This window comes from Dermacentor albipictus, chromosome 8 (genome assembly GCF_038994185.2).
Source record: "Dermacentor albipictus isolate Rhodes 1998 colony chromosome 8, USDA_Dalb.pri_finalv2, whole genome shotgun sequence".
NCBI lineage: Eukaryota > Metazoa > Arthropoda > Arachnida > Ixodida > Ixodidae > Dermacentor > Dermacentor albipictus.
The window spans coordinates 120282737-120296257 of record NC_091828.1 but is presented as its reverse complement, the minus strand read 5'-3'; the positions used below and the strand labels follow the sequence as shown (position 1 = coordinate 120296257).

At 48.1% G+C, this 13521-nt stretch overlaps 1 protein-coding gene and 1 long non-coding RNA gene across 2 annotated transcripts in view; one reads left to right on the top strand and one right to left on the bottom strand.

Moving 5' to 3' along the window:
* Nucleotides 1-13521, top strand: part of Alr (Evr1_Alr domain-containing protein Alr) — a 32816-nt gene that overhangs the window by 6935 nt on the left and 12360 nt on the right. The window lies entirely within an intron of this gene.
* Nucleotides 1575-13521, bottom strand: part of LOC139049109 (uncharacterized) — a 335411-nt gene continuing 323464 nt past the window's right edge. The window contains exon 5 of the long non-coding RNA XR_011508120.1: nucleotides 1575-1694. This is a non-coding gene — a long non-coding RNA (uncharacterized lncRNA). The remainder of the gene's footprint in view (nucleotides 1695-13521) is intronic.

The window sequence follows — 13521 nt, the reverse complement described above, 5'->3', positions numbered from 1 at the left end:
ACTTCGACCTCTCCTTTTATTCTGAAAAGTGAAAACATTGTCTGTGGCAAGGCGGCATCACTCTTTTTGTAGCAAGGTGGAAATATTGTTGGAATGTACGCTGGGTGCTGAGCGATGTTGCTTCTCTCGTTTCCCACGAAGTGAGCACTGCATATTCGCGTTTCATTCCTTTTCGGTTGCCACAGCTCTCCCTCTGAGCTGTTAGAAAGCAAGAAGATAACGTGTCTGAATACATAAGGCGCACAGACTGGCATTATAAAGGAAAAAGGCGCAGCTCATCAGAAACAGGTCAGAAGAACACAGACGACACACACATTTGGCGCTTTGGTGTGTGTTGTCTGCGTTCTTTTGTTCTGTTTTTGATGCGCAACTACTTTGCCTCTATCATGATATACCAAGAAGCCCAATGTGCAACATTATACTGGCATTAATCGATAGTAAGACATGTTTACCTTGCTTGGCGGACAGCTGCGATCCACCTCTGTCTTCTTTCAGTCTCATACGATTTCCAAGGAAAACGATAGAATTTGAAGGGCGGCAATTTTCCAGCAGTGTTCCTGTAGCTGTTGTGACAGCCATAAACGCAGCAATACGGCGAATTGCCTTTCCTGTACCCGGTTTTCACAACCACGCGACGAGGCGCCATGCTCCCCTACGTTGTCAACGCGTCCACTTCGCATTCACCCCCAACCTATTATCGCCGTCACCCGCGACAGAGGGCGCTACGTGCGCGGCTTGAAGCTGCAGTGCACGAGGCCTATACGTTTCCCTCTCGGAGCTGACCGAAAAAGGCGGTTACACTAACGCCGAAATACCCAGAACGATGCCGTCGAGCAGTTTTTACCGCACTAGCCAAATGCCTGTGGCTCAACGTAGAAGATCTCCAGCCTAGCTCACTGCAGGTCACGTGAACCCCCGAGTGCGCATTATGAATGGGAAGATCTCGAACGACTCTTTCGATCGTGACAACGCGTAGACTTCAAGCGCGAAATCGCGCCCGCGACGCGTCGAGGTCGGACGCGCACAAGCGCAACTTTTGCATCTTGCATTAAACTCAAGGCCCGAAGAAGGAAAACAGCGACGGCGGGTTGGACAATGTGTGTTTTTTTTTAGAATAGCTAATAATTACGGTACCAACTCGCCCGCTCTCAAGTCATGTTTAACTGCACTTTACTGAGCGACACAGTGCACTATTCAAGCAGAAGTTTTTGTTTGGCTAGTTCGTGCATGTTACTGAAGTACTAAAGCGCCAAACAGACGACACAAGAAGAGACACGGACGAGCGCTGATACAACTGATGCTTTATTGACAGAAGTGTTTCTGTCAATAATGCATCAGTTGCTAGTAAGCGCTCGTCCGTGTCTCTTCTTGCGTCGTCTGTTTGGCGCTTTAGCACTTCAGTAACAGTGTACTATCCAAACTCCAAAACCTTTTCGAGATTGCGAGCACAACGCCACACGATGGAAACGCACATGCAGATAAGGCGACGACACAAGCGCTGACTACGTCCACGCCACAGGCTCGAACTCAGAACGAGAGAGGCAGCAAACAAAGCAGTGGACTGACCTCTGCGGCGGGGATAAGGTCGTCGCTGTCCGTACATCGCAGGTCAAGGGCTCGCGGCGTGCGAAGAGACGGCGTGTGTATGGCCCGGCTTCGAGACTCGGCGTATCCCGCAGAACGAGATGGGTCAACTGTGGCGTTGTACACAAGAGGAGATCGGAACACGAGCTGTGAACAGGTCACTTACCGGCTGCAGTATGAGCCGAGGACAGGCGGGGTCCTTTGTAGCGAAGCGGCCACTGTTTTCTCCCGGAGAGAGAGGGGGACAATCGTCACGTGCAAGCACAAGACCCTTCGCTCAACCTCCCAGCCATTCTCAGCTCACCCTTGCTTCTTCGCCACCTGTATTCCTTTCCACTCCCGTGGTTATTTACCCTTTGTATAGAAAGCGACGAGGCCGACCGGCTGAGTCACGGTCACCTCCTTGCCACAACCGTGGATGGAAGGGATGACTTCCTTTGTATCTTAGAGGCTAGGAACAGGCTCCAAATTTGACAGGGATGAAGGTGCACACAGGACAACAGCTTCGAGGGTATCGCGAGCCCTGTGGATAATTAGGGTAAAAAAAAAAAAACTGCCAGAAACATGCAGATCTCACTCACTGCGGGAATCGATGTAAGCGAAGCTTCCTGCGCTGTTTGCTTCGATTGACGACATTAGCGGTGATGTTGACGGCGAATGTTGAATTCCTTCAACGTTGAGTCCAAAACGAGAGTCGTGAATTGCTGTTAAACACTACCTTTCGCGCACCACTGCTCTTTGTCTGCGTAGTACACACATACAGGGCGATGTGCTTGCTTGATGCGTTGTTGTGCGCCATATTTCATAACCTCTGAGAGGGTTGAGCCTATTCATTGCCTCGCATGGCACATCGCATCGTGGCAGAAGTATTAAACTTTAATTGAATTATGGGCGGTGCGTGGCAAAACCACAATCGGATAATGAGGCACGCCGCAGTGGCGGACTGAAGACTTATTCTGACATCGTGGTGTTCTCTAACGCGTCCCTAAATCTAAGTGTGCGGGCGTGTTGTTTTTTCTTTTTTTCGCCCCCGTTGAAATGCGGCTGCCGCTGTCGAGATCAAATCCGCGACCTTGAGCAATGTCATAACCGCAAATCTACGGCGGAGGACAGCCCATGACAAAGGACACAACATAATCTTTCAATGGCTTTCAAAGTGGTCAACGTGTCTTGATTCCGCTTTCGCGAAAAGACGCTGCGGCTTGGCTGCGATTGATGTCCCGTGAATGTACTTTATCCCTGTGGGACTCGAACGTTTTCACTATATGTGTCGTTTGCGTTCGTTGTCTCCGGACACGCAGACGCGCCTACCACCTGGATTACCACGACGTGAGCAGACCATGCTGTACCGCCTGTGGCTAGGCTTTGCATTTACGAACTCATATGACTTCCTTATTGGAATAGCTAACAGCCCCACGTGCGACACATGCAACAGCGATGAGACGCTAGCACACATTATCTGTGTCTGCCCGCGCTATAGTGCCGAGAGACATGTGATGTGCAGAGTACTGGACCAGTTGGACAATCGTCCACTATCAAAACTCAGAGCTTTAGGTCAGTGCTCCCAAAGAACATCCGCACTGAAGGCCTTACTAGCGTTACTAAGGTTCCTGCGGTCTACGGGGCTTCACGCTTCAGCTTCACTTTATGAACGCCGGCCCCTACCGCTCAATATTGTACGCGGTTTGTTCGTGCTAGTCTCTCTTTCTCTATCTCCCCATTCTGCTCTATTTCTCTTTTTATCCCCCTTAACCCTTTTCCCCGTGCAGGGTAGCCAGACGGCACTACATCTGGTTAACCTCCCTGCCTTTCTGTGCATCCTTTTATCTTTGTCTCGACGTGGTGCAAAGGTCAAACGAGTTTGTGGCGTCTCCTTTCTTCTCTGCCTAGCTCCTTCCATATATATACACGCTCTGAACCACCCCCGACGCTGCGTGCAAGACAGCAGCAGCAGAGGAAAGTTCGCAGGAAGAGACAAAGAAAGCTTATCTTTAAAAAATTATCCAGATCCCATGCACTGTGGGAATCAATGTAAGTGAAGCTTTCTGTTCTGGTTGCTTTGACTCACGATAATTAGCGGTGATGTGGACGGCGAAAGCTTAACTTTTCAACATTTAGTCTAACACAAGACTGGTGTGTTGACGTTGAACGTTACCTTGAATAACATACAAGGAGAGGTGTTTGCTTGAGGCGTTGTTGTGTGTCATATTTCATAACCTCTGAGGGTTGAGGATTGTCATTGCCTCACATGACACATCGCATCGTGGTAGAAGTATTAAACTTGAATTGGATTATGGGGCTGTAGGTGTCAAAACCACAATCTCATCATGAGGCACGCCGTGGTGGCGGACTCCGGATTAATTTTGACATCGCGATGTTCTTTAACGCCTCCCAAATTATAATTGCACGTGCGTTTTCTATCTCGCCCCCGTCGAAATGCTGCTGCTGCTGTCAGGAATAAATCCGCGACCTCAAGCATAACCGCAAAGCTACCGCGGCGGGGAAAGAAGTGTTGATGTGACGGTCGACCGCTTCCGTAGTGTCGCCTGGGCCCTGCGGCGCGCTTTAATTAATGCGGCTATGCTTCTGCACGTCCTGCGTAATTTGTCCTCTTGACATATTTGCGTGGTGTTTATTTTTCAGAAATAGCAGGAACTTGCTATACCGGACCTTGAACTTAAGTTTGCACAGTTTCCCCGCAACTACTGTCGTATAGTAGTCGGGTTGCCTTGCCTTCTGAATTCACCTTACCCCCCCCCCCCCCTTTGTATGAGAACTGCCCCTTCTCCTCTCTCCCCTCTGGACTCGCTTGTTTGTAGGAAGGGAAGCACTGCAGTTTCCGCAATGCTTTTGAGGGTGTCACGGATAATTACAACTGTTAAGGGGATAATGTGGCGACGCCCAGGGAGCTCCAGAGGGCATTGTGCACATTCGACACGGTGGGTACCAAAGGAGTTGGATGGATGGATGGATGGATGGATGTTATGAGCGTCCCCTTTGGAACGGGGCGGTGGCTTGCGCCACCAAGCTCTTGCTACTATGCTGCCTAATATCCTACCTAGGTTAACCAATGAAAAAAAAAAAAAACACTGCTCAGCTCAGCTGAGCCGTCAGAGCCACCGTGTCAGTTCTGCGAAACACCGAGGCGGACACTGCCACGGAGACATGCTTTTGCGACGGTCGTTCGAAACGTGACGGTCGTTGTAAATTGCGATTTCAGGGTAATCGAAGACATCGAGGCCCATTTTGGACCACCGACGCTTGAGAAAGGAACGTCAAGTTTATCACTACAACCATGTATATCGTCTCAAAGAAGTAAACAGCACGGACGTCGCATCGAAGTGCTTAACTAAATTATGGAGTTTTAGGTGCCAGAACCACGATCTGATTATGAGGCACGCCGTAGTGGGGTACTCCGTAATAACTTGGACCACCTGGGGTCCTTTAACGCGGGCCTAAATCTGAGTACACGGGTGTTTTCGCATTTCACCCCCATCGAAATTGGGCCGCCGTGGCCGGGATTCGATCCCACCACCTCGTGCTTAGCAGCCCCATAGCCACTAAGCAACCAGCGCCGGTTGCGAAGTGTTTCTCACAACAAAGCAAGCATGCTTACGACGTCGAACTCAAAGTAAGTTTACAAATGACTATTTTATGCCACTTAAGTGAACAACTACGGCCGTGGATGTTTCTCAACTGTCATTTGTAGCTTCATTACTGGGAGCGTGCCTTGCACTTCACAATTGCAGTGGTTTTGGCGAATTCGCAGGTGGGTGCTTCTTTCTCCGTTGACAAAGTGCCTCGAGCATATTCTGGTATTGTCGTTCGGGCTCCACTGGGAGAGGTCATCACCGCTGAAACACTACAGAGAGCAAGCAGCTGAGACTAAACAACGAGCAGCGTTATTTTGAACAAGCTCAAGTAAAGTTATCAGTTTTTCATGGTGCGGATCCCATATCGCGGCGGCATATTCCAAATTAGAACGTATTAGTGTTTTATAAAGCAGTAATTTCAAAGAAGATGGAGTTTTGGAAAAGTTACGGCGCACGTAGCCCAACATGCGGTTAGCTTTGTTAGTAATGTATTCAATATGGCGCGTCCAGTTAAGGTCAGTAGAAATATGAACACCCAGGTATTTATATGAAGTAACCGCTTCTAACGCAACGTTATTTAGGTAGTATACAGGCGGAGAGTTGGCACTTCTTGATATTCGCATAATTTTGCACTTATTAGTATTAAGTTCCATAAGCCATTCATTACTCCAACGAGAAATGTTAGAGAGGTCACGCTGAAGAATGTTAGCATCGTCGGGGGATTTTATTTCGCGGAAAACAACACAGTCATCAGCAAACAAAAGAATGTTAGATGATACAATGGAAGGGAGATCATTGATGTAAATAAGAAATAAAAGGGGTCCAAGCACTGACCCTTGTGGCACGCCCGAGTAAACTTCGCTGAAAGTGGAGTTAAAATTATTAGCGTAAACGAACTGCGATCGGTTAAGAAGAAAGTATTCAATCCATTTCAGAACATTGTAGTCGATATTCAGTTGGGTTAGCTTTAAAAATAATAAGCGGTGACATACCTTGTCGAATGCTTTCGAGTAATCTAGGAAAATGCAGTCAGCTTCTGATGCGCGATCTAAAATATGGTGAAGTTTTATAGTGAAACTGGCAAGTTGTGTTTCGCAAGAAAATGACTTACGGAAACCATGCTGTGCGGGTGTAAAAAATGAATTAGACTCGAGAAAGTTCACAAGGTTAGTGAAGATTACATGTTCTAATAGCTTGCAACAAGTACTAGTGAGCGAGATGGGGCGATAATTTATAGGGGATGTTCTACTTCCTGACTTGAATAATGGAACCACCTTCCCGACTTTCTATTGTGTTGGCAGAGTGGAACTATCGAGAGTCTGCTGAAATAACTTTGTTAGTATTAAGGAACTGTAGACAATTGTATTTTTTAAAAATTTAGCATGTATGCAGTCAAAACCGGGCGATGAATGAAATTTAAGGGCACCAATAAGTTTAGCAACACCAGATGAATCGATGAAAATTTGAGGCATAGTTGGGAAATTATACCGGAGTGGAACGGGATGTTTGGTGTTTGATGTGCGCGAGAAGTTGAGAACAAAGGTTTTGTTAAGTTCTGATGCGCATAAATGAGCCGGAATAGGGTCACCCGACGCGTCAGTTAGGTTAATAGATTCTTCGGTATGCGGGTTGATGACGCGCCAAAATTTTTTAATGTTGGTAGATAGCATCGATGGTAAAGTGTTAGAGAGGAAGTTATCTTTTGCTTGCTTAAGCGCAGTTATATACGCATCAGCGGCAGTCTTGTATGCGTCCCAGTGTGCGTTACATTGTGATAGCCTGGCTGTACGATAACGGCGCTTTTTTCTGTTAGATAGGCGTCTTATATGGGCGGTATACCATGGGGCTTGAGGATTAGAAGTGATGGTGCGTCTTGGAACATATTTTTGAGTTAGTTCGTGAACTTTGGCCGTGAACATATCCCAGTTAGTTTGCACAGAGCGTTCGTTAAAGTTTCTGAAGAAGGTTTGAGTGAAAACTGATAATTCATTGTTAATGGCATCGAAGTCTGCTCTAATATAATCTAGTATGGTCTTTTTCTTTCTTGCAGGTTTAGGACAGGCAGTGTTAATGTTGAAAATGAGCAAAGAGTGATCACTTATGTTAGGTAAATAGGTGATGGCTGAAGCAAAGTCAGCTCGATTGGTTAGGATCAAATCTAAAGTGTTGGCTGTGTTGACAGAGATTCTGGTAGCATTAGTGACTAATTGGGTAAGTGAAAAAACAGAGCATAAATCAAGAAAATCGCTGGCATCGGATGAAAATGGAGATAGGGTGGGAGGCTGGGTAACCCAAGAAATACTCGGAAAGTTAAAATCACCTAGTAAAAACAAGGAAGCCGATGGAAATCTGGTGTGTATTATGTTAAGTTCGTCATGAAGGTCGTTAATAAACGAGCATGGAGAAGAAGGAGGACGATAGCATACGCCGAATATTATTTTCTGATGGTCAAGAGTAACTGATGCCCAGACAGTTTCCAAGACGCTATTAGTGTAGATGCATGATGACGGTAAGTCCTTCGAAATAGCAAGGAGTACGCCACCTCCCCGTTGATTAGTTCGGTCATTGCGATATACTGCGAAGCGGTGTGCGTTGTGAAAGAGTTCATTATCGTGAATTTGAGATGATAGCCAAGTTTCAGTAAGTGCGATGATATGCGCAGAACAGGTGTCGATTGCCGATGAAAGAGAAAGAGAAGTTTTCTTATTCAAGATACTTCTGATGTTAGTATACAGAATCGTAACATCAGATGGCGATGATGAATGACCACTGCCCCTCTCGCGCCCCTAGGACGCCCCATGTGACGAAGCGCTTGATCCTTGGGGCGCGTGCACGTAACAACCACTGCGCGTTTGTTTTGGAGCGAGAGCTTTATATAAACAACCATCTAAGCCAATTTACAACAGCGGGAGTCCGTTACCGCGTTTTTATGCAGTTGTCGCTGCTATTTATTATTATTTTTTTTGCATTTACGTATTAGTTCGTTGAGCGGAAATTCGCAAGACCGACACAAACCGCGACGATCCACTTCAGCCGTCGTGTTGCTTCCCACGGTTTCGAAGGGAAGCGGCGCAATTTCATGCCGACATCCCCTTCGCGGTTGTGACAATCCTTAAAGTAGCAGTGTCTGCGCTTGTTGTTTTTGTTCACACTTCTCACGGAAGAGTTGCCGAGGGCCCGCGGTGAATCTACCGGAAAATTGGAAAAGCAGGCTTTCAGGCGGGCCTGAGCGCACCGTGATCCACAATGATGAAATGGCGGTGAGGGCCTACTCGAGAGTGCTCACCGCCGCTGCTAGGTGGCGAGACGCGTGCATCCAAGCTTCAATGCAGGGTGCCTATAGCAGCAGCCCCCTGCAGCCTTTCCCAGCTCCTTTTTAACTTGGCTAGCGTTGGTTAATTTGCAAAAATGTTGCTGCGCACGTGTCAGAAGCGTTCTACATCCTACACACTTCTACATTCGTGTTTGCGTTGCACTTGCAAAAGAAAGGCGTCTGCATATATTCCTGCCGCGCACCCGTACTAAGCGTCGTCTTGTGAGCACGATACGTCAGGAATTTGGAAGGCTTCGGCAAACTCCTAGGACAGGCACGTACTCGGGGTTTTCTTTCGGGGGGGGGGGGGGCGCAACTCAAGGTCACCTTTCTATGCAAATGAGGGGGGAAGGTACCTTTACTAGTACAGATGTGATTAATGCCCACCTGTTCGTCATAAAGACGCGTAAACCCGCAAAAGAGAAATGGAATAAGGTGTAGACAAGTGCGCCTGTCAGATACACCTCTCCTTTACTTGGCAAACAAGGAACCGCGTCAAATGGACCCGCGCAGGAAAGAATCGCAGGAAGAACACTGCCAAGATGAAGTAAACAAACGAAAGTGTGCAATAAAGATTTCTAGCAGCTTTTTTGAATTAGCTCTGAAAGACTTATAGAGAGATATATATTTGTGGAACAATCACAGTTCTTTTGGATCCCTCGTTTACTGCTCTACCAAGTGCCAAAACCAACTCGTATTGTTATTTGGGAAGTTGCGTAACGGTGCGTGGCCGCCACTACCGTACAATCGTATAGAGCGCAGGACGCTGCGGTTCTGGACGTATTGCGTCCACCGCGGAAGGTTAGAAAAAGACCCAAATAAGCACAGCAGAGAAGCGGCTACGTCAGGCGGCTCGATTGATAACTGTATAAGCGTCATTCAAAAGACACGGAATCATTCTCAGCTCCCAGCGGAGTTTTCTCTACTTCCTTTTAAAATAAAGAGATGTTCATTCATAAATATTTTCGCAAACAACGGTTAAATGTGGGAATTTTCCATTTTTCTTGCCCGTTTGGCTGTTGCCTCGGCTCCCTCCCCAAGTTGACTCCTTGCGACTCTTGTTTCCAGTTGCCAATTTTGCACAAAAAGTGCTGTACAATTAGAGAAAAACCAGGCGAGGTAACGGGTGACATTCATATTGCTGATGGGTTTAACAGTTATTGGAGGGTTTGACGATGGACGCTGTTTCGCATGATTTTATTTTCCACCTTATCTAACCCATATCACGGGTAATGGCTCCGAGGATCTGCAGCGTCAAAGAGAGCCGTCACTCGAAGAAATAATGAAGCGAAAGGAAAAGGTAAACGCAACTGGCGTTTTCTCCGGCCGCAGCTCGTTCCACAAACATGCAAACCAGCTGACTACGAACTGAATTCCTTTCCTTGTCCCTGAATCAGTCTAAACAAAGAAGGTTGAACTAACGAAACAAAAGCAATGCGCGTGACCGTAGCAGATGGTGACAACTGAACGCATCTCGAGTTAATCGCGCGGGCGCCGAATCGATGCGAAAACTGGCATTCACATCCCAGGAGATGCCGATAACTACCGCCATCCAAAAGGAGTGAAAAGGGCAGGAAAATGTTGGCTGCCGAATAACTGTCAAGTCTTAAGCTTGATTTGGCGGCGCTTCAGGAATGTGTGGGAGGAGTGGTGGCGTGGGCGGGGCGGGGGTGGGGCGCAATGAAGGGGTGTGCCGCTTAAGTTCGGGTACGTGCCTGTCCGAAGATATTCTGTGCGAGGATGACATTCTTCATTGTTTCAAGACTTCGATCAGCTTTCACTGAATTGCGAACCATCCTGACTATTTTTGTCCACTGCATTCCCGACCTGACACTGACAAGATAGCTACCAGCTTTCTTGACTTTGTACTCTAGAGAGGGCTACACGTGCTGCAAGTACGCCTAGCACTCAGGAAAGGGCTTACTTTCATTTGCGTCAGCCATTTACCAGCTAGGGAAACGTGCCGGTGTCCCGAGGAACGCCCTATGCAGGTCGTGCTCGAATCAAGTACAACCAGGCTTTGTATCACGCGTTCGTCGCCTAATCACCGCCGGGTTTCCTGACGACATTTTGAGGAGCTTCGCCGAACTGGTCAACATTCTTGCAGGACCCCTACACATTCGTCGGACGATCTCGCCGCTGCCACCATTTGTTCGAGTTGTCGGACGATCTACGAGCTGTAGGCCGATCTCACCGCTGCCATTCAAATGTAAGATTTGGCAGTCGTAGCTGTAGGGATGAACTTGGGAGGAACTAGGTGAACAGTATTTATTTAATATATTTACATCTTAGACAAGACATACATCGACAGTCTAACGTGACTCCCAAATGGAGCCCGGAAGACTAACATACAGCAAACAGCTTACGAGCACACAGCTCACGAGTACATTTCAAGCACGACAACGAGCACACTCTACCAGCCGACAATCGCTGCTTATATGCACTCTGCTCCACGTCATAGTTCGACGTCATTGAAGATGACCCGCCCTTTTGGAGGAGGATGAGGGCTAACATACACTTGCCGCACGCACACACAGGTGTAATGGTCCGGAGCCGACGTCAGAGGGGCTTCGTCGAACACGGAGCCGTCCCGGGTGGCGTGCCCGGGTAGCACATTGACTGGTGTCTCGAAAAGCTCATGGGGAGGTTCCGCCAATTACCTCCCCTCGAGAACTCCCCTGAGCTGACCCCGCGCCAGGTGGCTGCCGGTTATCCGCAGTTCTCTGAAGTGCGCCCCGTCCCGGTTGGATTGGAACACGTGCAGCGGGCTGAAATAGCTGCAGGCCGATCCTAACAACAGTAACCTAGGAAACGGCGCTTCCGGACAGCTGTCATTGCACATGTCCACGCTGTATCGCACAACATCAAGAAATCAGCTGGACGCGTCAACATCGAAATTTTGTTTTCAGCGTTCAACAAACTTGCAGCCAGATGCAGATGTGTAAATAGTGACGACGATGTATAAGAGCAGGCTATGAAAAAAAAACACCAGAAGGGGGGGGGGGGAGTATTCTGTAAGAGTCCACCTATACTGTCCATTTCGGCCGCTGCTGATTGGCTACGGCCGCTCGCCTACTCCTCTCTCGTACAGCTGCGTCCACTCAGCAGCGGCCGAAATGGACAGTCCAAAGTGGACTCTTACAGTATACCCCCCCGGGAACCGCTTCGTGCTCTGTAAGAAGACAAACGTGGTTTGTGAAACCCAAACTTATGTGGGGCAAACTGGAAGGTGTCTAAAGTCCAAATACCATGAGATCGATATAGTGCGCGACAGCGACGGCTTTGAGTGACGAAACGGGCCGTCGTATGAATGGCTTTCTTGTCGCTCGATCCTCGCAATCTAGAATTCGTCGCTCGTCGCCCGGAAGTGCTATGAACTTCCAATAACGCGAAGCCGCATCTGGATGTACATCAGTCAAGTGCTACCGATTGTCGCGCGCGGAACGAGCAGACGAATAAATTTTGATACGTGCAAGGATAAGAACCTATACTGCAAGACCTTCAGATATATTTTACGCTGCTCCTTACAGTAAAATGCATCAACTTAAATTAAAGCACGCGTCACGCCAGTTTGGGCGCGTATATTGCTGCCCTCGTACCGGCAACACAGGGAAGACGTCCCTCGAAGTCGTCGCTCGCATGGGGTACGACTTGTAGGCGACGAGCGAACGCGACAGCCACCTCCATCGCGTCGCTTGTCGCGCGCAAGATCGCTTGCATGGAGTTTATACTTAAACGACAGGTTTTGCGTCAGAGTTCTTATTCGTTAAAAGCAGCAACAAGCAACAGCACCTTGGCCTCGCATCGTAACAGGTGTGGGTGTTCACCTCCCAACACCGCCAACTGCGAGCACGTGACATTATAGGGAAGCGTACATTCCTACGTAGAGAGGTTCCGCTTGTGTGAGCACGCCGTCTGCTCTACTGGTTGTCAAAGAGATTCTGTATCTCGACAACTAGCATCCGTTTGACTTTTTAAAACACACATTGTCAGTCGCCGCTCTCTTTCCCACCGTTATCCACCTTTACATTTGTTTTTGATGTCTTTTTGGTTATAAGTTCTTTACATGTGTTTTCGTTTACCCCTACTTTTAGTTGTTTTTGCTTGCGCTTTCCCGTTGTATACATGTTGGTCGCATGACAGTTTGGTCACGCGACCTCTGTTTCTTTTTTTTTTTGCTTTGACGTTAACGTTGGCTATTTGTTGTGTGTATTTCAGTTCCTCGAATAAAATCACCGGGTGAATGATAGTCAGCAGCGGTGTTGTCGTCTTGTCGTAGTCCTCCTGTCACCGCTGTTTGTTCAGTATGTCGATCTTCATCGAGCCAGCTCTAATCAGTATACTCTTGCACGGAACGGGCTTGTAGTCTTTCTCAGTCTTTCTCGGTTCTCAACGGCAAAAGTCGCGTGATTCCGGCAAGTGAACGTGCTCGAACGACGCTACAAACGCACTAGCAGTCTCGACGCTGCTTAGCCTGTGCACACTGGTGGCAACGCCGATGTTTTCCAACTATACGTGGCGAAGCCCGAAGTTCCAGACGATCGCGCTAAATGTTACTGCGAATTCCGCAGACGGTTCATTTGCAGCATGCCACATTTGCAGCTAGTTGCAAACAGTAAGCAAAACGAAAATCCTTCAAAGCCGCCGTATATATGTTCGGTGCCCTGAACTATGAACGCTGCGTGGTTCACCCCGAACACGCTCGTTCCGGTCGCCCCGTTGTTTGCAGTACGTGCCTTCTGTCGTGTTGCGAGCAGTGGGGGACGGAATGATGTGTGCTTTCTGCCGCATTAAAACCGTGCAGCCTTGCTGCGTGCTGGAAGCTGCCACTATCAAAAGTATACTGTCAATTTTCGCCGCTACATGCACTATATAAATATTAGTTTTTAAGCTTATGGCCACAAACATAAATGAGAGGAGTACACGAACGTAACTTGCGACAATGTGCTTTAGTTGAAATGCGAGAAAGCAATTTGAGATTTGCAGCGTCGTCTGCTGTTGTACGGAGAGCAGACGATCAAGCCCCAAGCC